At 42.2% G+C, this 25,707-nt stretch overlaps 1 long non-coding RNA gene across 1 annotated transcript in view; it reads left to right on the top strand.

Annotated features, from left to right (window-relative positions):
- The window catches only part of LOC140741001 (uncharacterized), a 51,897-nt gene extending 31,673 nt beyond the window's left edge, over positions 1–20,224 (top strand). The window contains exons 2-3 of the long non-coding RNA XR_012101980.1: positions 9,122–9,394; positions 20,098–20,224. This is a non-coding gene — a long non-coding RNA (uncharacterized lncRNA). The remainder of the gene's footprint in view (positions 1–9,121; positions 9,395–20,097) is intronic.
- Positions 20,225–25,707: the final 5,483 nt, after the last annotated feature.

The raw sequence follows: 25,707 nt of genomic DNA, 5'->3' as shown, positions 1-25,707 counted from the left end.
TCCCATTGTAATCTGTAGTCCACTTCCCAGCTACTGTTTGGAGGCCTGTATATAACTACCATCAGGGTCCTTTTACCCTTGCAGTTTCTGAACTCAACACACAAGGAATCAGCATCTTCCAGATCTATGTCACGTCTTTCTAATGGTTAGATGCCATTTTTTACCAGCAGAGCCACACTACCCCCTCTGCCGATCAAGAATCTGTTGTGTTCCCTTGCCAATATTTGATTCACTGTGAAGATGGGGTACAAATGATGACCAATAACATAACTGCTCTTTAGGGCTAAGTACAGTCTGACAAATTTCTGCATTGTTTATCTTTTCAGACATTCCTTTTGCTCTCAGTAACACTTATGTCCATTAGATATGAGGCTGTGGTGGATAATGAATAAGTATATGAAAAGAAAGAAGCAGGAATAGATCACGTGGTTTCCTATGCTTATTCACTATCCAGTAAGATTGTGCCTGATCAGCATTAGTTTCTGTGGGAACTGTATACGACTTGATCCTCTTGACATCTGGTGCAGTGAATGTGTCCTTGGTGACAGTGTGGTACCGATTGTATTTATTTTGTCCGCAATATGACTCTCACGCACACACATATCCTCCTAGTGGGCAAGAATGATCGCCTGGCACTTTCTAAGCACATAGAAGTGAAGCTTCCCTCAGTGTCCTGGTAGCATAGTGCTTAATGTAATGCTTTGCAGCATCAGCTGTAAGATCAGGGTTCAATTCCCGTTGCTCTTTGTACGGTCTCCCCATGACCGTGTGGGTTTCCTTTGAGTGCTTTAGTTTCTTCATACATTCCAAAGAGGTATGCATTATGGTTACTAAGTTGTGGGCATACTATATTGGGGCTGGAAGAATGGTGACGCCAGTGGGCTGCCTCCAGCACATCCTCAACAGAAACGATGCATTTCTCTTCATGTTTCAAATTTTCAATGTACTTGTGACAAATAAAAATAATCTCTTTATTTAATCATATCATTCAATAACCATCACAAAATGGATTATCTGCTTATTATCATACAACTGTGAATGGGAGCTTTCTGTGCACAAATCAGTTACTGTGCCTCTTACATTATTACAGTGATTTCAGAAGTATTTCCCTGGGAGTAGATACCTTTGTGCTGCCTGTTCAAAAAACATTCAGGTTGGCTTGGAATCTTGCTATAAATCTGCCTCAATCCTAATTAAAGGTCTAGAGCCTAAAGTTATTAATATGCACCATAGCATTGCTGTAATTTGTACAAGAATATCTTCTATCCCCAGTAAAGATGGACATGTATCTCAAGACCATAAATGTGGACGTAGACAGGACAAGTTAATCAATGGTAGACATATCCTTGCTTTTCAGAAGCATCAATTAAGGCAAAAATCTGAATGTAGACATTTACAATGCTATTAAGAAGTGGCAAGGCCATATTATAATGCTTTAAGTACAAGTGTTCTTACAACAACAAAAAAATGTTCTTGTGCTTTCAATTTGTCTGGGAGAAAACAGCTGGTGATTTTCTTTTTAATGAGTTTCAGACATTTATTTTATCCCTTAGCACTGCAGAGTTTTGTGCTGAATTGACAACGCAGATATCTTAGTTGTCCCAAAATGCCAACATACACTTCTCACCTCAAGAGATGCTGCTGGACCCATTGTGTTAAGATGCAACATAGATCCGTGCAGCACAGTACAGGGACATCAGCTTTGTGCCAGCCTTTTAACCTAGTCCAAGATCAATCTAACACTTCATTTCCACATCCATTTTTCTTTCATCCATGTGCCTATCTGAGAGTTTCTTAAATGTCTTTAGTGTAACCATTTCTGCCACCACCCCTGGCAGTGTATTTTAGGAACTTATGACCCTCTCTGTAAAAAATCTTACAAACCAACCTCTGACATACCCTTTTGTTTTCCTCCACTCAATCTAAAAGTATGCCCTCTCATATTAGTCATTTTACGCAGGTGCTGGTTGTCCACTCTATCTATTCCTCTTATCATTTTGTACACCCCTGTCAGGTTGGTGGGATGATCAGATTGACTATCAAATCACCTCTCATCCTTCTTCACTCCAAAGCAAAAAGACCTAGCTTGCTCACCCTCTCCTCATAAGACATTCTTACTAATCCAAGCCGAATTATGGTAAACCTCCCCTGCATGTTCTCTAAAGCTTCCACATCCTTATAAAGAGGTGAGCAGAATTGAACACAAGATCAGTTCTTGCAGTGTTCTGTTTGTTGTTTCAGATTACAGTGTCTGCAGTTTCTTTTATCTGGGGACTGCTTTCTCAGAGCTCAGTTTCTAATTCATCAGCTTTTGCCTTCTCCTGTATATTGCACACAGCATCATTTGTCACAGTTCTGCTGTGCCAGCTGACTCTGATCCAAACCCTAGTTGCATCTAAATCCAGCCATCCCACTGTTCGCCTGACTGACCCCTACCCAAACCTTCTAGGTTCCTCAGCTCATTGTTAACATTGTGTCATAATTCCTTCAAATTCCTGTTCCCCTATTGCTTGCCTTCGCTGATCTACATTAACATCCTGTTTCATTTTGTTTTAAAGTTCTCAACCATGTATTCCAATTCTTATATAGTCTGGACAGTTATCCCACCCTAGCGGCCTGCTATTCTGTAATGTCCTCCCGTCGCACAAATCACTGCACCTTCTACACATCTCCTTTTGTATATTCTTCACTTGTTGTCCTGCCAATTGAAAATCAGAGTAAGACCATAGGCATAGGAGCAGAATTAGGCCATTTAGCCCATTAAGTCTGCTCCCTATTCCATCATGGCTGATTTATTATCTCTCTCAACTCCATTCTCTTGCCTTCTCTCCATTATCTTTGATGCCCTTACTGATCAAGAAACAATCAACATCCACTTTAAGTATCGTTAATCATATGGCCTGCACAGCCATCTGTGGCAATGAATTCCACAGATTCACCACCCTCCAACTATAGAAATTTCTCTTCATCTCTGTTCTAAAAGGACATCCTTGTTTTCTGAGGCTGTGCCCCCGGCCCTAGACTCCCCCATTAGAAGAAACATCCTTTCCACGTCCACTTTATCTCAACCTTTCAATATTTGATAGGTTTCAATAAGATCCCCCACCCCCTCATTCTTCTGATCTCCAGCGAGTGCAGCCTTGAACCATCAAACTCTGCTTGTACGTTAACCCTTTAATTAATTAAATGTCATTAACCTCCTCTGGACCCTCTCCAGTGCCAGCACGTTCTTTCTTAGATAAGGGGCCCAAAATTGCACATAATACTCCAAGTGTAGTCTGACCAATGCCTTACAAATCCTCAGCTTCGACTAGTTGGCAGATTGGTACATGAACTGTACTCTTCACAGGCTGCAGGCCTGATTCACCCAGGCTTGACCCTTGACTCGATGAACTTTAATCGGGGTGTAACAGATATGGGCACAGCGCAACACGGATGCAGGATGTAGATTTCCTTGACCGCTATTTGCTCATTAGGGTCCCCTCACCGGACATTGTGATTCTAAATACTTCTGTTTTCCTTTTTTTTTCTGCCTTTTCTTTCTTTTTACACATTGGACTTACAGAGTTAAGGAATTAATCCAGATAGTCTCTAACAAGAAATTATGATGCAGTCAATTATTGTGACTCAATTCATAAATTAGTATTCATTATTCACAGACCTGAACTATGAATCTGGAGATCTGATTTGCAGTCAAATTAGATTTTACATTAGATAATTAATGAAAGTTTCAGAAAAGACAACCAAGAAATTACTGGACTGTCATTAAAAAACTTAGTAATGCTCTTTGGAGAAGGAGATCAATCTTTCTTACCTGGCCTGACATGTATTTGACCCTAGGCCTAAAACAATCTGAACAAGGAACTACCTTCTGAACTGGCTTTAAAAGCCACACAGTGAAGAGCCGATCAGGGATGGGCAATAAATGCGGGTATGCCTGTGACACAATAAACAACTGAAAACAAAATTACCCTCGATGGCTCTGCAGGTTTTATGGCCAAACTCTAATATTTACTGCTGCCTCTTGTAACTATCTTTCCAAGCATGAGGCTCATATACAACCACAGATATTTTATTAATCATCCTCATCAGACATCACTTACGTAGATTTAGTTACTAATGTAAGCCTGCCAACATGCTTAAAGTATAAGGTTGCTGTCACATCAGTGCATGCACAGATCCAATAATGACTAGTCAGAACAGCCAGCTAAAGACTGCTGTAAACTAATCTGATTCCATGGATAATAGTTCACAAAATCGGCATTAATGCTGCCATAAATTTTACACCGATGCAGAATTTCCAATGGAAATGTATTCCGCAGCATAATCCCAGTAAAATTTGATAATAAATTTGCTCTGCCTGACTGACCTCTGCCAGGGTGGCCTATGTTCCCCCCCCCCCCCACCCCCAGCCCCCACTGTGATTTTTATTTAAGCTCCATTGAAAAGGAAGGGAGATCTTAAAGTGGACGTTCAAGTCCCAAAGGTGGGAAATAAATGCACAAAAAGGAAAAGATTTAGGGAAAAATATTTGTAGTCTGGCAAATAATCATTTGGTTTAGTACAGGATATTTTCTGCCATGTAGTACTGTGCAGACTCTCATAGTATTCTGCAAATTGTACAGATCCCTATTCCTTCTTTTAGTTTAGAATTTTAAGGGGCATCTCATTGGCATAGCACTCTTAGACTGATAAATGCTGAAGTGGAGCCATTTCTGAGCCTGTCTACCTAAACCAGGACGAGGTTTGATCCGCTAAGAGCCACGCCGATTTGGAAAGGCCAAATATGGAGCGGAAGCGTCTAGAGCGTATCACTGCGGCGGGGCCCAAATCCGAGTGTGGGGGACGTCCTGGTCCTTGGACAGTTTAAACACCGGGCCAGGTGGACTGCAAAGGAAGGGTGTTGGGACCAGAGGCGAGGGTGGAACAGTTCTGCTCCGTGACGTTTTACTTCGCTCTCCTCGGCGCTGAGGCATAAGCTGTGCCGTGCCCTGGCTGCTGCGGGCTTGGTGTCTGCAGGCTTCGTGGCGATTTGCCTCTCTGTATGATGGACTGAGAATGAGTCCATGGGCCTATTCCGGCTACTCCCAGCTTTGGGTTTATGGCCTCAATTTCATTCTGAATGCAGATACTAGCTTTATTGTTGGCATGATTTGATTTGATTTTTTTTCTCTCTCTCTGCACATTAGGTGTTAAACTTTTTTTAAAAACTAGGTTCTTTCAGGTTTCTTGTTTTGTGGCTGCCTGTAAGCAGACGAATCTGAAGGCTGTATAATTTATACCTACTTTGATAATAAAATATACTTTGAACTTTGACTGAATGCCTCTCCTTGCATTATTGTTTACATTCAGGCAGTACGGAACAGAGAATGGGAGATAGCCACCCATTTACTTTGAATTCTGTGATTGGTTCGTTATGCAGGATAAAGAAATAACATTAAGTATTGCATTAACTTTTCAAAGTTATTTGTATTCTTCCTATGTTGCCTGTGGTTATTTATTGTACATTTCATTGCCATGATGCTCTGTAGTCTTGCCTTCATGTTTCTGCTCCTGTCCACTGACATTGAGTTAACCCAGCATCAGCTTGACAGCTTTCTGAACAAAACGCCAAATGTTAGTTGCCCTTGTGCTGTCACACACACAAGAAAGGGAATTATAGTTACACCGTGATGGGAAATCAAGTGGCAGGAGTTTTGGCTCCTATCACACTTCAGCATCCCCTGCTGGCTGAATGCAACGTTCAAAGAAAATGCACAGAAAGCCAAAGTTGTACTGCTCTCCCCTCTGCTGGAGACACACGATTGCTCAGTGCTGTGGTGCTGCAGGAGCTGATGGAATGAGGTAATGTTTCCAAAAAGTTTTCCTTAACATTTGCTTTGAAATAACAGAGGCTCTGAGCTGCACCGATTACACTCAGGAACCCTGGGAACTGCTGTCTATAATCATACTTCTTTGAAAAAGCTTTCTTACTTTGCTCCACTTAAAGCACAGTCTGTAAAATTGCTCAAAATCCCAGTTATTAACAATTCCAAAAATAAAAACAAGCTGAAACAAATTTAGTGCTGTACTGTTTTGGACTTTTCCCTCTCTCTCTCTCTCTCTCTCTCTCTCTCTCTCTCTCTCTCTCTCTCTCTCTCTCTCTCTCTCTCTCTCTCTCTCTCTCTCTCTCTCTCTCTCTCTGACTCTATTTCTTTCTCTCCCTTATTTTCCCTTTCTTTTTCTATTTATCTCATTTCATCTGTCTTTTCTTTCTCTTTTCACTTCAACCTCCTAATATGTATTTTTCTTCTTTTTCACTCCATCTGTTTCTTTCTCTTTTCTTTATGTCCCTGTTTCTTCTTTTGCCTCACTCTCCTCTCTAGATTTGCCTTTTTCTCTCTCACCCTCTTTCTTGTTAGATTTCTTTTCCTTTTTCCACCCTTCCTATGTTTCCCTCTCCTCTTGTTCTAGGTTCTATTGAGATAATTAAAAATTAGAAGAATGCAGGTTTATTTCAGTTTGCAGAAATTACTGAAGACAACTCTGTCTGCAAAGCACTGGGAGACAGTACTTAATAATCCCAGAGAACAGAGAACATCTGTAATTTTTTTTTAATGAGCAAAAGAAGATCACATGAAATCCCAGTCAGCACTCTTTACAGCTCTCGATGGAGGCCCACTTCCTCAGGAATTACCTCATGGTGATTTACAGATTATCAAACAATGTACAGTACTTCAGTGTAAAATTTATCTTCTTGTTTCTGTACAGTTATGAGTGTTAAGCAGAAGGGCTGACAGATTTAAATTGGTTGAAATTTTGCGTTGGGTCTTCTGCCAGCATTGAGGGTCACAGAAGTGTCTGATAGACTTCCTTCTCGTCTGTTTACTGTTGACTGTATTATTTACTGTTTCCCTGTTCTGCGCATTTCAAGTGTATTTTGAATTATATTTTCTTAACTTACTTGCAGTAGTACTTCATTTTATGTGCCGTGTAAGATATGTGTTTTGCGTCTGCACCCCGTGATAGCAGAGGAACGTTGTTTTGTTTGGTTGTATATGTGTACAGTCAAATGACAATAAACTTGAACTTTGCGACAGTCACCACAATTAAAGGTCACATCACTGGTTTCATATAATTTTCGGATGTTAATGAGTTGTACCACATAAATGCAAGTTGCTTTTTTTTTCGCGAAGCTCTCATCTTCCAAACTGAAAAAGCTTTAGCTCAGGATTACATAAGGTTCCTTCAGCCTTAGGGTTTGGACAACCATATGGATTGCACCTGCCTTCTCCATGCCTGGCATTGTGCCTATGCGCCTGAAGCACTATAAGACATACTTGACCCTGTTTAACTGCTCACTTTTCCTGGAATTGAATTTCTGCCTCACCACTTATGTGCTGATTTATTGGTTTATCTGTAGCTTTCAAAACCTCTGCATCTTAAAGCCTGTCGAAAGTAGAAGTGCTTTGTTGCAATTGCAGCATTTCAACTGAAGGTTATTTAAACATAAATCGCTGGAAATATTCGGCAGATTAAGAAATATCTGTGGAGAGAAAAACACAACTAACATCTCAAGAGAATGATATTACTTCAGGACTGCTTTGCCAAGAAAGCCATTTTGATAAATATTCTATGGCGTGGCGCAGAATGCCAGTTAGAGTCGTAGAGTCATGGAACACTACAGCACAGAAATAGGCCCTTCAGCCCATCTAGTCCATGCTGAAATATTCATCTGCCTAGTCCCATTGACCTGCATCTGGACTATAGACCTCCACACCCCTCCCATCCATGTACCCATCCAAATTTTTCTCAACTGCTGAAATCAAACCCTCATCCACCACTTCCCCGATAGCTTGTCCACACTCTCGCCATCCTCTGAGTGAAGAATTTCCTCCTCATGTTCCCCTTAAGCATTTCACCTTTCATTCTTAACCCATGACCTCTGCTTCTCGTCTCACCCAATATCACTGGAAAAAGCCTGCATATATTTACCCTATCTATACCACTCATAATTTTGTATACCTCTATCAAATCTCCCCTTATTCTCCTACATTCTGGGGAATAAAGTCCTAAACTATTCAACTTTTCCCTATAACTCAGGCCCTCAAGTCCTGGCAATATCCTTGTAAATTCTCACTGTACTCTTTCAAACTTATTGACAACTTTCCTATAGCAATGTGAACAAAGCTGCGCACAATACTCCAAATTAGGCATCACCAGTGTCTTCAACAAATTCAGTATAATATCCCCACTCCTGTACTCAATACATTGATTTATGAAAGCCAATATGCCAGAAGCTTTCTTTACAATCCTATCTACCTGTGACGACAGTTTCAGCACACACTGTTCCGTGCCCTACCACTCACCGTATAAATCCTACCCTAGTTTGTGTTCCAAAGAGCAGCACCTCACATTTGTCTGCATTAAATTCCACCTGCTGTTTTTCAAACCATTTTTCCAGCTGGCCCAGATCCTCACTGTCCCAATCCTGGTGTCACCCACAAATTTGATGATCCGGTTTACTACATTATCATTGAGGTCATTGGTATGGTTGACGAACAATAACAGACCCTGCACCAATCCTTGCAGCACACCATGAGTCACAGCCTCCAATCAGAGAGGAAACTATCTACTACAACTCTGGCTTCTCCCACAGAACCATTGTCTAATTCATTCTGAATGTCAGTTGGTTTGGATTAAGTTATTGTCAACTTTATTAATGTCCTTCAGCCAACGGAAACTGCCACCCACACCCTGTTTGGCCTATGAGTGACTCCAGGCCCACTAATGCATTTGTTCCCTCGCTACCATCTCAGCAGAAGGCCAATGTGTTTGGACGATAAATGTTGGCATTTCAGAATTTGAATATAGGGTACACATCATGGGAAAATAGAGTACACATTCATATCCCATTAAAATAAATGAATGAGAGATGTAATAGTCACATGGAAAATGCAGTAAGTAGCTTCCGTATCTAGTGTTTAAGAGAGGAAAAAATCAACCACAGTTGCTGATGGGTGTACCTCGTGGAGACGTAGGCGGAGACTGAGACATGATGGCGATAAATTGTAACTCTTTCATGTTCACCTACGAAAACAGCTTAATTTCTACCTTTGATGTCTCTCCTTTTCCCTTTCAGGATGAATGGGATTCTGTTGAAGACTCTGACCTGGAGTTATACTGAGACTTCAGTTCTTTGCGATGGTGGGACCAACTCCTGAGGGCTCACAGCTGGCCGCTTTTTGATATCCCAAGAATGTGGCCTAGAAGATGAGTACATCTTCGAGGCTCTGAAGTTTCGTAGGCCTGTGGACCTGCTAATTCTAAACCGGTGCTGCTGATTGAAGCATCACGGGAGAGAACGGAACATCAGGAACAATGGGTCAGCTGTTGCAGGCAGACTGTGTATTTGGTGAGTTGAGCTCTCTCTCTCTCTCATTGGTGAGTGAAAGATTGTTGCCAATTTTCGGGACACAGAACTGGGAAAATCAAGAGGCGCAACAGACTTTTAACACCATAAACCAGTAAGTTGTTTTGTTATGTCTCCCCTCTCGCTGTGAAAGAGGACACCTCTTTTTCCCTTTATTAAGGAGAGAGAGAGAGCGAGCCTGTGGTACTTCAAATTGTTGGGTGAATGACTGGTTTTATTGTACTGTAGACCACGGTCTTTATTGGGAACTTTCCTATTTCATGCTTGGTGGGCAGAGGGTGCTGATGTTCTTTTATGGAAGTGGGTAGGGGTGGGGGAGGGTTGTTGTTTTGCTGCTGCTTATGTGTGGGAGGGGGGAATAGAAGGGGCTTTGGAGTTCTAATGTTTTAACAGTCACTCATTCTTTCTGGCACTCTTGTTTTCATTGATGTCTGCGATAAAAGGAATTTCAGGATGTATATTGTATACATTTCTCTGATATTAAATGGAATTATTGAACTATTGAACATGATGTGTTTGTGTGTGTGGGTTCAGGTGCACAACACCTGTTGTTATCATACCGTGCCTAAGCTCAGATGAGGCTCCAGAATTTGCTGTGTCCCTGTGCAGCCATTCCTGAACATGTATCATTTGCTGAGAGGGAGAGTGGAAGGAGGAAGGCAGGGCTGATATAAAGAAGAAAAACTGCGTTCCAGCACTGCATTATCCATTTATTTTGACATGATGGAGTGCTCTCTCCATTGTCTGGCTGCAGTCCTGTTCTCAACAAATCTGGGCCCCAAAATGTGTCTTCTAACCTTTTGTCTCAACCATCTCCACCGCAGCAACATTAATGCCAGTGAGAGCCTGTATTCCACTTCTTGAAGTCCAAGATCAGTCCTTTGATTTGACAGAGTCAATAACCATCTCTATTACATGCTTGGGAGAGATGTTAAAGTAACTTGTAAAATGAAGACCATGCTGAGGTCCTTTGCCTTGAAATTTTCCATTGTCAAGATCTCACTGTGATGCATGTACTTTGTCCAGCATGGACATCATTTGAATAATAAAGAATAGAATTTGAGAGGGGCCTGAATCTCTAGTTCTCTGGCAACACAGGAGCATTCTACCAAATCAATTGAGGGAGATACAAGAGACTGGAAGTCCTGGAATATAGAGCAAATAAGCAAACTGCCAGGGGAAATCAGTGGGCCATAGAGCATAGAGATCTACAGCACATCCTCCCTAGGGTCAGACTGGCTTTGGGGAGGAAAATGGACTGTTGACATTCCTGACCCAAAGTTCGACTGTCAATTTCTCTTCACAGAAGCAGCCTGACCTGCTGAGGTACTCCAACAGTTTGATGCATTTTCTGTTGTTGATGATTGTACTCCAGTTGAATACTTCTCCATTCTATGTCAACCAATTCTAACCACGTATCTATTAATTTCTCCTGGCTATGATATGTACACCTCAAACACAACACTTCACATGCTTGCAGTCTCCACATTCATGGTACCTGTGGTTTTACCAGTGACATGAATTATGTCGGCACAGTTATGGATAGTGCCCTTGGGACTGTGGGTGGAATTGATCTGCCATTATAGGGAAGTATACCATATGAGTTCTTCACCATCTTGTCTTCATGTATCACTGCTTTCAGAGAACTACATACTTATCTCCCTAGGTCTGTCTCTCCTACAACACTCTCCAAGCACCTTAGATTTTACTGCACAGTCCTGCCATGCTTTAATTTCCCAAATTACATCTGTTTTGTGCTTTACTGAGCCCTCTTCCCAAGTTGTTCTAGGTCCTGTTGTAATTTTAGACGGCCCACTTCACTGTTCACCACACCACCAATTTTGATGCCATCTGCACACTTACTAATCAAGTCCCCTTACATTCTCTTCCAGAAGAGGTCGTCTCCCAGACTGCCTTCTCATCCTTATTTCTGGGAGGCTGGATCAGGATTCCAGTTTACCTGTCTGCACTATCATGATTCAAGGTTGTTTAATATAATTTCAAGTACACACATATAAAAGAGACTGAAATAATTGTTACTCCGATGCAGCAGAAATAAAAACATTGTAATAAGATAAAGAACACAATAATTATATTGTTGGTGCAGGCAGCGGAGTGCGCAGGAGCAGAGTGCTGGGCTTTGGCTCAGCAGGCTTCGGCGCAAGGGGACTTTGGTGAGAGGAAATCAGCGAGGAAATGTGCTTGCTGAGGTAAAAAGGTAAGGTCAGTAGGTTCTTTTTTCATTTATTCTGACTAATCTGAGATCAGGTAATGGGGGAGACAGTTAGAGCAGTGGTGTGCTCCGTATGCAGGATGTGGGAGGTCAGGGTCAACGCAGTTGTCCCTGATGACCACACCTGCAAAAGGTGCATCCAGCTGCAGCTCCTATCAGACCGAGTTAGGGAATTGGAGCAGGAGCTGGATGTACTACAGATCATTCGGGAGGCAGAGGCAGAGATAGATAAGAGTTATCGAGAGGTAGGCACACTAAAAAGACAGGAGGTAGACAAATGGGTGACAGTCAGGAGAGGCAGGGGGAGCAGATAGAGAGAGCAGAGCACCCCTGTGGCCATTCCCATCAACAATAAGTATACCGTTTTGGATACTGTTGGTGGGGATGACCTACCAGGAACAAGCTGCAGTGGTCCTGTCTCTGGCACTGAGGTTGGACCCTCGACTAGGAAGGGGAGGAGGGATGACAAGAGAGCGGTAGTGATAGGGGATTCTATAGTCAGGGGGGCGGACAGGAGATTTTGTAGGGAAGATCGGGAGTCTCGGATGGTATGTTGCCTCCCTGGTGCCGGGGTCCGGGACATCTCAGATCGGGTGCAGGTTATTCTCGAGAGGGAGGGCAAGAACCCAGATGTTGTGGTCCATGTAGGGACCAACGACGTGGGTAGGATGAGTGAGGGGGTCCTGTGTAGTGAGTTCAGGGAGTTAGGTGCGAAGCTGAATGGCAGGACCTCCAGGGTAACAATCTCAGGATTGCTACCTGTGCCACGTGCGAGTGAGGCAAGGAACAGAAGGATTATACAGATTAATACGTGGCTGAGAGGATGGTGCAGGAGGGAGGGCTTCAGGTTTTTAGATAATTGGGCATTGTTCCAGGGAAGGTGGGATCTGTTCCAACAGGACGGTTTACACCTGAACTGGAGCAGTACTAACATTCTTGCAGGGAAGTTTGCTAGTGCTTCTCGAGGGGGGTTTAATCTAAATTTGCAGGGGGCAGAGATCCAGAATGTGAGAGAGGATAGCGAGATGAAGAATAAAGGACAGGTGGGGACTACACGGTTCTGGAATATTAAGTGTGTAGTAGAGAAAGGTGAGGCGGAACAAGTGATAAGGAGGACACATGTACAGACGGATGGTCTGACGGAACATGGAGTTAAATGTGCAGAAAGAATAAGTAAATTTAGGAAGGACAACAAAATTCAAGGGGCGTATAGCCCGATGGGAGTTTGGGGAGCTGGGTTAAGCACAATAGGCAGCGATTTAAACAGAGAGAGGAGAAATGGGCTAAAAATTCTATATCTGAATGCATGAAGTGTCAGAAATAAGGTGGATGAGCTTGAAGCTCAGGTGCGAATGGGTAACTATGATGTTGTTGGGATAACGGAGACATGGCTGCAGGGAGATCAGACCTGGGAAATGAATGTACAAAGGTATACGTGCTATCATAGGGACAGAAATGTGGGCAGAGGGGGTGGTGGTGAGGAATGAGATTCCTGTTGGTGAGGAATGAGATTCAGTCCTTTGCAAGGGGGGACATAGGATCAGGAGAAGTATAGTCTGTGTGGATAGAACTGAGGAACAGTAAGGGCAAAAAGACCCTAATGGGTGTTGTCTACAGGCCACCAAACAGTAGCATGGATATTGGGTGCAAGTTGAATAGGGAGTTAACATTGGCATGTGGCAAAGGTAATGTCACAGTAGTTATGGGGGATTTCAACATGCAGGTGAACTGGGAGAATTAGGTTGGTGCTGGACCCCATGATAGGGAGTTTGTAGAGTGCCTACGGGATGCATTCTTGGAACAGCTTGTACGAGAGCCGACCAGGGACAAGGCTATTCTGGATTTACTCTTGTGTAATGAACAGGATTTGATAAGCGATCTTGAAGTAAAGGAGCCATTAGGAGGTAGTGACCATAATATGATAAGTTTTTATCTGCAATTTGAGAAAGATAAGGGCAGATCGGAGGTGTCAGTGTTGCAGTTGAACAGGGGAAACTATGGAGCCATGAGGGAGGAGCTGGCCAAAGTTAACTGGACGGATATCCTAGCAGAAAAGACAGTGGAACAGCAATGGCAGGTATTCTTGGGAATAATGCACAAGGTGCAAAATCAGTTCATCCCCTGGAGAAGGAAGGATTCAAAGGGGGTAAAGGGGCCACAGTGGCTGACAAGGGAAGTCAGAGATTGCATAGCATTAAAAAAAAGGAAATATGACAGAGCTAAGGTGAGTGGGAGGACAGATGATTGGGAAATTTTTAAGGAACAACAGAACTTAACTAAAAAGGCAATACGGGCAGAAAAAATGAGGTACGAACGCAAGCTAGCCAGGAATATAAAGAAGGATAGCAAAAGCTTTTTTAGGTATGTGAAGAGAAAGAAGATAGTTAAGAACAATGTTGGGCCCTTGAAGAATGAATTGGGTGAAATTTTTATGGGAAACAGAGAAATGGCAGAAGAATTTAATAAGTACTTTAGATCTGTCTTCACTAGGGAAGACACAAGCAATCTCCCAGATGTATAGATGGGCCAAGGACATAGGTAACAGAGAAAATGAAACAGACTGACATTAGAAAGGAAACAGTGATGAGTAGACTGATGGGACTGAAGGCTGACAAATCCCCAGGTCCAGATGGTCTGCATCCTAGGGTACTAAAGGAGGTGGCCCTGGAAATTGCGGATGCATTGGTAATCATTTTCCAATGTTCCTTAGATTCAGGATCAGTTCCTGAGGATTGGAGAATGGCTAATGTTATCCCACTTTTTAAGAAAGGAGGGAGGGAGAAAACAGAGAACTATCGTCCTGTCAGCCTAACATCAGTAATGGGGAAGATGCTAGAGTCCATTATTAAAGATGAAATAGTGGCATATCTAGATAGCAGTGATAGGATTGGGCCGAGCCAGCATGGATTTACCAACGGCAAATCATGCTTGACTAATCTATTGGAGTTTTTTGAGGATGTAACCAGGAAGTTAGACAAGGGAGATCCAGTGGATGTAGTGTACCTCGATTTTCAGAAGGCATTTGATAAGGTCCCACATAGGAGATTGGTGGATAAAATCAGAGCTCATGGCATTGGGGGGAAGATATTGACATGGATAGAAAACTGGTTGGCAGATAGAAAGCAAAGGGTAATGGTGAATGGGTGTTTCTCGGAATGGCAGGTGGTGACTAGTGGGGTGCCACAGGGCTCGGTATTGGGACCACAGCTGTTTACGATTTACATCAACGATTTAGATGAAGGCATTCAGAATAACATCAGCAAGTTTGCTGATGATACTAAGCTGGGTGGCAGTGTGACATGTGATAAGGATGTTAGGAGAATTCAGGGTGACTTGGATAGGCTGAGTGAGTGGGCAGATACTTGGCAGATGACGTTTAATGTGAATAAGTGTGAAGTTATCCACTTTGGGAGTAAAAACAGGAAGGCAGGTTATTATCTGAATGGTGTAGAGTTGGGTAAGGGAGAAATACAAAGAGATCTAGGAGTCCTTGTTCATCAGTCACTGAAGGTGAATGAGCAAGTGCAGCAGGCAGTGAAGAAGGCTAATGGAATGTTGGCCTTTATTACAAAGGGAATTGAGTACAAGAGCAAGGAAATCCTCTTGCATTTGTACAGGGCCCTGGTGAGACCACACCTGGAGTATTGTGTACAGTTTTGGTCTCCAGGGTTAAGGAAGGACATCCTGGCTATAGAGGAAGTGCAGCGTAGATTCACGAGGTTAATTCCTGGGATGTCCGGACTGTCTTACGCAGAGAGGTTAGAGAGACTGGGCTTGTACACGCTGGAATTAAGGAGATTGAGAGGGGATCTGACTGCAACATATAAGATTATTAAGGGATTGGACAAGATAGAGGCAGGAAATATGTTCCAGCTGCTGGGAAAGTCCAGTACCATAGGGCATGGTTTGAGAATAAGGGGTAGGTCATTTAGGACAGAGTTAAGGAAAAACTTCTTCTCCCAGAGAGATGTGGGGGTCTGGAATGCACTGCCTCGGAAGGCAGTGGAGGCCAATTCTCTGGATGCTTTCAAGAAGGAGCTAGATAGGTCTCTTATGGATAGGGGAATCAAGGGATATGGGGACAAGGCAGGAACTGGGTATTGATAGTAGATGATTAGCCATGATCTCAGAATGGCGGTGCAGGCTCGAAGGGCTGAATGGTCTACTTCTGCACCTATTGTCTATTGTATATATATATATATATATATCTCTCTAAGATAGCTTATATACATAGATTGATTGTAAGTCCATAAAATGACGTTAGGTACAGGCCAAGTGAAATGATAAAGTAGTTGTGTTAGGGGTTGTGGAGAGGTGCTTTAGTGGATGGAGGTATTGATCAGCCTTACTGCTTGGAGAAAGCAACTGGTTTTTAGTGTGGTAGTTCTAGTATAGACACTATGTAGTCTTCTTCCTGATAGGAGTGGGACAAACAGTCCATGAGCAGGGTGGGTGGGATCCCTTATGACGTTACAGGCCCTTTTCTGACCCCTTTATGTATATACAGCCGGCCCTCTTTATCCGCGAGGGATTGGTTCCGGGAGCCCCCGCAGATACCAAATAACACGGATGCTCGAGTCCCTTATATAAAATGGCGTAGTATTTGCATATAACCTACCCACATCCTCCTGTATACTTGAAATCATCTCTAGATTACTTATAATACCTAATACCTAATGTAAATGTTATGTAAATAGTTGTTATACTGTAATGTTTAGGGAATATTGACGAGAAAAAAACTGTACATGTTCATCTCGCTCACAACAAAAGCAGCGAACGAACGAGATGTGAGGAGAACAATGATCAAACAATGAGTAAAACTTGTAATACCTGTACGGTAGTTGTTGCACTGTCTTGTTCAGGGAATAAGGATGCTTTGGAGAAGGCTCAATAATACTAAAGTCAGGAACTGTGGAGGTTGAGGGCTGAAGATCGTCAAGCGTTGAATGTCGAGACTTCAGAATTGCAGATACTTTAGTTAGAAACATTGTTATAGGAAGCTGTCTCTTCTTTTTCCTTGCATCATCAAACAGATTTTGCAGTGGTTGTAGGCATGTTGTTGGCCCTCGGGTAACACGGAGGCTTCGTTCCAGGCTTCGAATAATGCTCGAACAACAAGTGCTGGAAGAGCCCTTCCGGGTTTTCTCGATTCGCGGTTGGTTGAATTCGCGCATGCGGAACTCACGGATAAGGAGGGCCGACTGTATGTCCCTGATGGTAGGGAGGCTGTTGCAAGTGATGGATTGGGCAGTTTTGACTTCCTGTGCACCACAGTGTAGTTTCCATACCATGCAGTGATGCAGATTGTTAGGATGCTCTCCACTGTGCATCTGTAGAATGGCGTGAGCGTAGATGTGCATAGTCCAGCTCTCCTCAGCCTCCTCAAAGCAGAGGCATTGGTGAACTTTCCTGATTGTCTGGAATGTGTTCAAGGGCCATGAGAGGTTATGTGAGATGTGCACTCCCAGGAGTTTGAAACTGCTTCGCTTTTCCACTGCTGTGCCGCTGATGGAAAGAGGGATGTGAATGGTGCGAGTTCTCCTGAAGTCAATAATTATCTCCTTTGTCTGGTCAACTTTGAGGAAGAGGCTATTTCAAACGATTCAGAGTACATTTACGGTGTGTATAAATTACGCCATCTTGAGATTCGCCTCCTTACAGGCAGCCACAAAGCAAGAAACCTGAAAGAACCTAATTTAAGAAAGAATACCAACACCCAATGCACAGAGAAAGAGTAAATAAAAACACAAATCATGCAAACAATGAAAGCAAACAATGGTATTCTGAACCAATATGAATCCCTAGTCCCGAATCCCAGAACAGCCAGAGTAGGCCCATAGTCTCAGTCTTAGTTCATCATAGTGATAATGTAATATCACTACATTATCAACATAATTATAAGGAAAAACTTACTTCATTTTTGTGCAAAGTAAATCAAAGTGATCATAAGGCTGCTAAACTTTAGTAACGAGAGTTGTGCCGGAAGTAGCTGTCCTTAAACCTGGTGGTGTAAAACAAGTCTCTCGTACAGTCAAAAGAAACGTGCATTAATACTCTACCTTTCAGACTTCAGGATTTCCCAAAGTACTTTATAGGCAAGAAAAAGTTCCTATTCTCCAACCATACTGGAGAACGCTTATTACCACGTGACCAGATTCTCAACTGTCCCATATTTTCTTCTTCAGGAGAGGCAAAATGAATTAAATCTTCTCTTGAACGGTCCTCTCTCACGGCTCTTCATCTGTGATCTCTACTGCCCTCTGACTCTTCGACTATGTACTCACCCAGACTTGCCACCACAGTTCTCCTATCAGATTCCATCCTCTCCAGCCCTTTACCATTCCCACCCACCTGACTTTACCTATTCACTTTTTACTGTCCTCCTTCCTCTCTCCTCCCCCCCAACCTGTTTATTCTGGTGTCTCCTCCCTTTCTCTCTTGACCTGAAACATCAACTGCTTTTTCATTTGCGTAGATGCTGCCTGACCTGCTGAGTTCTTCCAGCATTTTGTGGGTGCTGCTTTGCACTTCCAGCATCTGAAGAATTTCTCATGTTTATTAAGTCTGGGCCTGTTGGGAGAGAGCTCATATCAAAGGAATCACTTGTGAATTACAACCACTATTGTTATGTTGCTGAAACAACGTGTTGGTGTCTAGGAAATAGTTCTGAGATACCTGATACTCTTATTGCTCCATGGCACTTTGCATTTAGCCAGCACCGTATCCACTGAGGCAAGAATAACTTCCAAGTTAAAATTGTATCATTTAAACAAAAATAATTAAATCAGGTAACTGCAATGATACTTGACTTCTGAGTACTCCTCTCACTGCTCCACACAATCTTTACAGATGACATACTATCAGAAATCACAGTCTGCATTTGCTGTCACAGGAATACCCAGGATTCTGTCACCCTTGGCACTTTGACCTGAAGGTTGCACAGCATGAACCTTCACATCGGCAAGATACCGCAGACAATATTTGTGACATATGCAATGATTTTATTGATGCCGAATTCCATGTGAACATTGATAGAGGGCAAATCGTTTTTAGTTCATAAAACCAACACATAAGTAGGGTCTCATGGGACTTTCTCCACTTGAAATACAGCGGAGAGAAGGCAGTACAAACTATCTCTCAAAGTTTTACATTCTTGTGTTCTAAGACCCATGCAAATTCCTCTTTTCACTTTAATGACACAGCTCATTCAGAACTCCTAAAGAGATCCTGTCTTTGCAAGTTAGAGGCTTATGAAAGTAAATGCAAAATTATACAGAAGAGGCCATTGATAGCAACAGTGACGTACCTGTGTTTACCTGTTACACAGGTCTCTTGCCATCTTATTTCACCTCACCTTAACAACACACCTTTCTATTTATTTACTTAGAGACGGTGGTTGTCCATCCTGTCCGACGATAACAGGAAACCTGTCCGGGAGAGTCCTTAAAGTGGAAAAGCAACTGCACTGGGGCAGTTCCACTCTCTCGACCTCAGAAGTCCAGGCCCAATGGTGTGAACAAACATCACAAACTGGGGTCTTCCTTGGTTGCAGTGGATGAGCACGATATGTTCTGTGCCTTGTTCTGCCCTTTGTTCTCCACGGAGCGTAGCAGTATCACCTTCCTGGCCAGTGGATCGCATCCACCCAGTTTACCAGAGATGACTTTGCATGCCTTAGAGATACCAGCGGAGCCCTTCCGGCCCAACGAGCTCACGCCACCCAGTCACACCCACGTGACAAGCTATCCTACTAACCCATATGTCTTTGGAATGTCGGAATCCTACACAGTCATGGAGAGAACATGCAAACTCCTTTTAGACAGCAGTGGGAATTGAACCCAGGTCATTGTTGTTGTAAAATGTTAGGCTTTCTGGTACATTACCATGCCACCCTAAACAACTATCTGGGGAGTTGAATCCCAATCTCCCACATGACAGGCAGTGATAGCAGCCACTATACCATTGAGGAATTTCTCTCTCATTTACACATCGACCATACTCTGAAATACACAGGTGCAGTTTCTTTGATCGCTCATTGTAGTTATTTCTGCTGCATTCCCATCACAGTCACTCCGGCTTCCATTCTTGAATATATTAGGAATTCAGCACAGGGAAACTTCTTCCCCACATTCACCCTCTTAAATCATTTACCCTGAAGCACTTGGTCACCTTTTGATCTTCCCTTTAATAAGGAGCCCAGGCTGCTCACCTGATGCTTGCATCTTCTCAGTTCAAAATTATATTTTTTTATTTTATTCCTTGAGTAATCTAGAAAGTATAAATGTATCACTGTGAAAGTCTGGTTTAATTAAGTGTCAAAGCTAATTCTGTTACTTACATCTAGAAGGAAGGGGCGCAAGGTTCTATTGTAATATGATGGAGACGTGGAGGACCTGTGGAATTTAACCTCACTAATACTCCTTTTGCTTTTGTTTCCCACCTGGCTGACCAGATGTGTTGTGGGAAGACCTTTCACAGGAGGTGCCTCCGGGCAAACTTAGCCTTGGACAACTACGAGGTCAATGGGCATGAGAACCATTGTGAGATTGAGAGAACAGGACGCAAGGTAGAAAAGAGTGCAAAAGGCAAGTGGCAGATGTCAAATGCTCCCTACAGGAGTCTGGTGGAGAGCAGTACTCCAGCTCCTCTTGTCTCTGATGAAGTATTCAAAATTGCCTTTCCACTAAAATACAATGGCTTATATTAAGTTTCCCAAGTCATGCCGAAACTGTTGCCACTGCTGAATTGAAATCAGTTATACGCGAGTGCCTGATTTCAGCTTGTGAAGAAAGTGCCCCACATGACATAACACCTTAACAATAATGGATATGAATGCAATAGGATAGAAAATGCACTCCACAACCTCAGTCCTCTCAAACCCACCATCAGAGAGGTGACGAGAATTTATATCAAAACCACTGTCTCTGGTTTAGAAATCTGTTCCTCCAGAAGTTAACCCCAGTGCATCGTAACCCAACTAATCAGAACTAGTGAGGAAAGGTATGGATCCAAAACAGTACAACAAAAATACACATAAAATGCTGGAGGAACTCAGCAGGTCAGGCAGCATCTATGGAAATGAATAACCAATCCACGTTTTGCACACAGGATTTCCTCCACTATTTTGTGTGGGTTGCTTTCGATTTCCATGTTTGTGAGTAAGACGATAAGCTGCCCAGCTAAACTGATTAATGTAGGAAGAAAAATGCAGCTCAGTTGCCTGTTATAGTGTAAAAATTTCTTATCACCGTAGGTAAATGGGAAAAGAATCTGAAAAGAGTTGCTGGTGTGTATCAGAATGTAAGATGAATGAATAAACAGAAGTGCAGAGGACATACGACACTGAAGGGATTGTTCTCCTGGGAGCTAGCACAGAGCAGATGGGCTGAATAGCCTCTTTCTGTTGTGTAATATGTAAATTATCCTCAGGTTGGTTATTTTTGGAGCAATATGTTTTGATATGGAGGAGGATCAGTGGAGCTACATTCAATTTCATAAAGCTTACAATGCATGTATTAAGATCTCATTTAAATTAAACAGTTCTTGTTAGAAAATTGGCATTAGACATACAAAGTCCACTTTTTATACTGGATTATGGCATAAACCCCTGGAATGGAGACAGATGAAATACAGTGAACACTCGACTGAAAAACAGGATTTCACAAGAGTTAACGTACCCCCCATTACATTACAACATATTCTTCAAGCCAAGAAAAACAGCAGGAACTGATGATCAAGAAATAAAATTCTGTGTCAGCACAGGAAATTGTAGTTTGGTACCTCCGAGACAATATATCATACCTGCTTTTCTGAAACTATGCAGTAAGACAACACATGAGTAAATATGTTCTTATTAAACCACCCTTCTTGCAACTAGTTGGTGTCCGATATGATATGAATTATTTTAAATAATTTATGTCATGTACATCATAAGTTACATAATGCCAAATTCATCAATGCCTAAATGACATGCATATCAATAATGGTATGTACATGGGTGGGACATGGTATTGTAGTAGTTCGCACAGCACTTTACAGTACAGGCAATCTGAATACATTTCCTGCCGTTGCCTATAAGGAGTTTGTCCATTCTCCCTATAACCATGTGGGTTTCTTCAGGGAGCTCCAGTTTCCTCCCACAGTCCAAATATGTACAATTTGGTAGGTTAGTTGGTTATTGTAAATTGTCCCGTGATTAAGCTAGGGTTAAATCAGGGGTTGCTGGGTGGCATGACTTGAAGTTCTGGAAGGGCCTGTTCTGCACTGTATCTCAATAAATAAATAAACTGTATGCTTAAATATCATATCATTTATCTGATTTTTTTTTGTGTGGTTTGTATTTTATTACAGCTCCTGTGCTGAACAGCAAACGTGGAATTAGAAGAAGAAGGTTAATTCATGATTCTGTTTTTGAAACTTGCTTTGCCAACTTGGGAAGTTACTAAAAAATACCATGACCATTAAACTATTATAACACAAACATTTCCGGAGAAAGTAAATGTCAGTTTATCCTTTAAGCAATTTCCAGGAAGTATGCAAAACTGGACCAATGCAGGCAAAATAATCAGATAAACATAAGCCAGGTTCGTGTGCTATCTCATTTTTGTGAGATTACGTCAAAGTACAGCAAATCTTTATTCTACAGTCTATCATTTAAAAATATGCAATTACATTCTAATGAACTTGCTGTGCATTCATGAACTTAAACAAGCTACGTTAAGCTCATGGCCTGGAAAACAATTCTGGCCCATGTTCATACAATGAGGAAATCCCAAACCAGATTTAGATCTTACTGCCATAATTTCTTGTCAAGCCTTGTTTTACCTTTGGATCCAACCTGTCCTCCCAAAGCGGATGATTTTGAAATTGTTTGCCTCAATTGCAGTGTCACTTCGGTAAATCCCAGGAAATACAGAGAGCAGCGAATCTGTAGGGGAGAGGAGGCCAGTGACAAGTCACAGATATTTGGAAGTTTTCGGATCTGATAAAGCATAACACCCAACTCCATACCAACTTACAAAGGTATTTTACTAATCCGTTTTACATCCTTGAAAACTTGAGCAAGTTCAGGTGCAAACAACCCAGTACCTTGGGGATGAAGTGTAATGCATATTAAGCCCCTTTGTTAACCTCCGAACAAGGTATGACTCCTGGTTAAAGTGGTCACTTAGAATGCTTGATAATTTTTCTAAGTAAAATTATACCTGAACATCAGCATTCGTTAGGTTAGTATAGATTCAGACCAGGTTCTGCCTCTTTCCCATTCCACTGTACTTTGGTTTTCCAGAAACAGATCCTGTAAATTTTAATGGCTTTTAATTCTGCTGCCAGGTCACTACAACGAATTCAGTGGAATCTGCTTGAAATGAAAGGTAATTTTAGGGCCAAGAGATGATGTTCCAGGAAGACAAAATTCATCACTAGAAATCCCCACCATCTGGGCCATTTCCTCTTCAGACTTCTGAAGACCAGAACCTCAAGGTTCAGCAACAGCTTCTTTCCCGCTGTCATCTTGATCCAATCTAAAAATCCTCTATTCTACTTCAGACTACATTTCTTTCAACTACTACTGATCTCATACCGGATATTGGACAAGCAATTGGACAGTGGTCAAGAGCGAGGGTGACTAGACGGAGCTGGGAGTCAGAGCACAGGTGGAAATTGTCACTGCATTTTCCGATGTTGTTGCTGAGTTTTCAGCTTGGAGATGGGAAATGGGAACCTACCGGGGTCACAAGGAGATATTTGCATGAGTGGTTGCCTACTCTGCTTGTCAAGGGACATGAGTGTTTGTTAGCAGACAAACCAAGCATTTCTCGTAGATAGCAAAATTCAAGTTCTAGTTTTTATGTCATGGGCATATATTCACAGGATCTTTCACCATGAAAATTAGCTTCTAGCAGCAGTTGCAGAGTTCATTACAAATATGACAAGCATACATTAACATTAATTTTAATTAATATAAATTATCAAAATTACTCAGCAAAAGAAACAAAATGACATTAGTGCAAGTTGAAAGTTAAAAACTGGGATGGCCAAAACACTGAAGATGAAATTTAGTCACATGGAGCATATTTTTAATGGGTTACTCATCTGATTAAGGTGCAAAACTGATCATATGACAAGATTGGCATCATAAATTTGTATGAAACAATGTGAAAATTTTTTTAGCTACTTACTTATATTATCTATTGATATTACTGACATATATATTCATACTATAATTCACTTTTTTTCTCTACTATTATATATTGCATTGGAGTGCTGCTGCAAAGTTAACTAATTTCACAACATATGCCGGTGATATTAAACCTGATTCTGATTCTGCATTTAAATTGCTGCCTTTTGCATGTATGGCCGTGAAAAAAAGTGGCAAATGATGCACAATTGATGTTACTGCTCTACATTGAAATACAGTGGTGTAAGTAATGCAGTCGCTCCAGTCAAGTATGATTGTTCTCCTAAGGCAGGGGTTCCCAACCTTTTCTATGCCCTGGTCCAATGCCATTCAGCAAGGGGTCCATGGACCTCAATTTGGGATCCCTTTTCCTTAGAGGTTGTCTCTTGGTAGTTCTTCAGTTGACCATAGCAGCTGATCTAGGATCTACGTATTAAGGACTGTCAGACCTCACAATCCTGTCCCCTTTGCCACTTACTGATCACCACGAGACTTAATCCATGATGTTAGGGTGGATTCCCTTGATGGAGAAAGCCAGTGTATGACTTTCACAAAATGCTGGTGGACCACAGCAGGCCAGGCAGCATCTATAAGGAGAAGCACTGTCGATGTTTCGGGCCGAGACTCTACAGCCTGACGAAGGGTCTCCGCCCGAAACGTCGACAGTGCTTCTCCTTATAGATGCTGCCTGGCCTGCTGTGTTCCACCAGCATTTTGTGTGTGTTGCTTGAATTTCCAGCATCTGCAGATTTCCTCATGTTTGCAGTGTATGACTTTGTTTAAGTTGGTGAGGCTGATGCACAGGCAGCCACCACTCGGTCCTTGGCAGATCAGGGTTTGGATCCAGTGGCATGGAATGCAAGAAGACTGTGGATCATTCATTACTGCAGCCTTCCTCCACCTTCAGTGCTGTCGTGATGTGTCATCATCTCGCTCATCAAAGCCAGAGTTCATCAACGCTCCACCATTGAGGTCAAGGAAGTACAGTGACATGTGCTGAAGAAATGCATGGGGCTCAACTAGAGAAGCAGGCCTTAACCAGGAGAAAAATCTCTGAACAAGTATGAAGGGCTTGCCCTTGCCTGGGTTGCTGTTGGCAGCTGACCATGGAATCTTTGAGCTCAAGATTCAAAGTTCAAAGTAAATTTAAGAACATATATGTCACCATATACAACGCTGAGATTCATTTTCTTACAAGCATACTCAGTAAATACATAATAGAATAATAACCATAATACAATCAATGAAAGACCACAGTAGTTGGGAGTGTGCAAAAGACAACAACAAAAATAAATAATAATAATAAATAAATTAGCAATAAAAATCGAGGAATTGAGATGGAACTGTCCTTGAAAGTAACCTAGGAAGAAGATGAATCAGATCTCCCATGCAGACCTTTTTAGCATTCTTCTCAAGATCAGGATCTCCACCATCAGTGGACCTGATGAACTATCAGAGATGTGGACCGTGCCCTAATAAACACCCCTGGTCAGATAAACAATTGAAGTAGCACCTCCAGTTGCCAACTGCTGATTTAAGAGTTTCCGCAAGGTAATTCCCAAAGTGACACACATCACATGATTGCTTAGGAAATGTGCAGCTTTGTCTGACAGCTTATTGCTCTGGTGTTCCCTCTTCACACCTCTGCCTTTCAGCCTTCATACCTCGATCGTGGATCATGCTTTTGTACCCTCAGAACCGGCTCAGTGCCAGATTTTATGTGTTAATGCTCCTGTGAATTGTACAGGCTTTGGAATGTCTTATTACTTTATAGATCCCATGTAAATGGAAGCTAAGTGCTCAAGTACTGCAGCACTCATTCCAATGTGTTAATGTGAGAAACAGTGTAGAAACAAATCCGACTGCTTTCAGACAGCTGCAAAA

The sequence above is a fragment of the Hemitrygon akajei genome, chromosome 17 (assembly GCF_048418815.1).
Source record: "Hemitrygon akajei chromosome 17, sHemAka1.3, whole genome shotgun sequence".
NCBI classification, from domain to species: domain Eukaryota; kingdom Metazoa; phylum Chordata; class Chondrichthyes; order Myliobatiformes; family Dasyatidae; genus Hemitrygon; species Hemitrygon akajei.
This window is presented reverse-complemented; position numbering and strand designations above follow the sequence as displayed.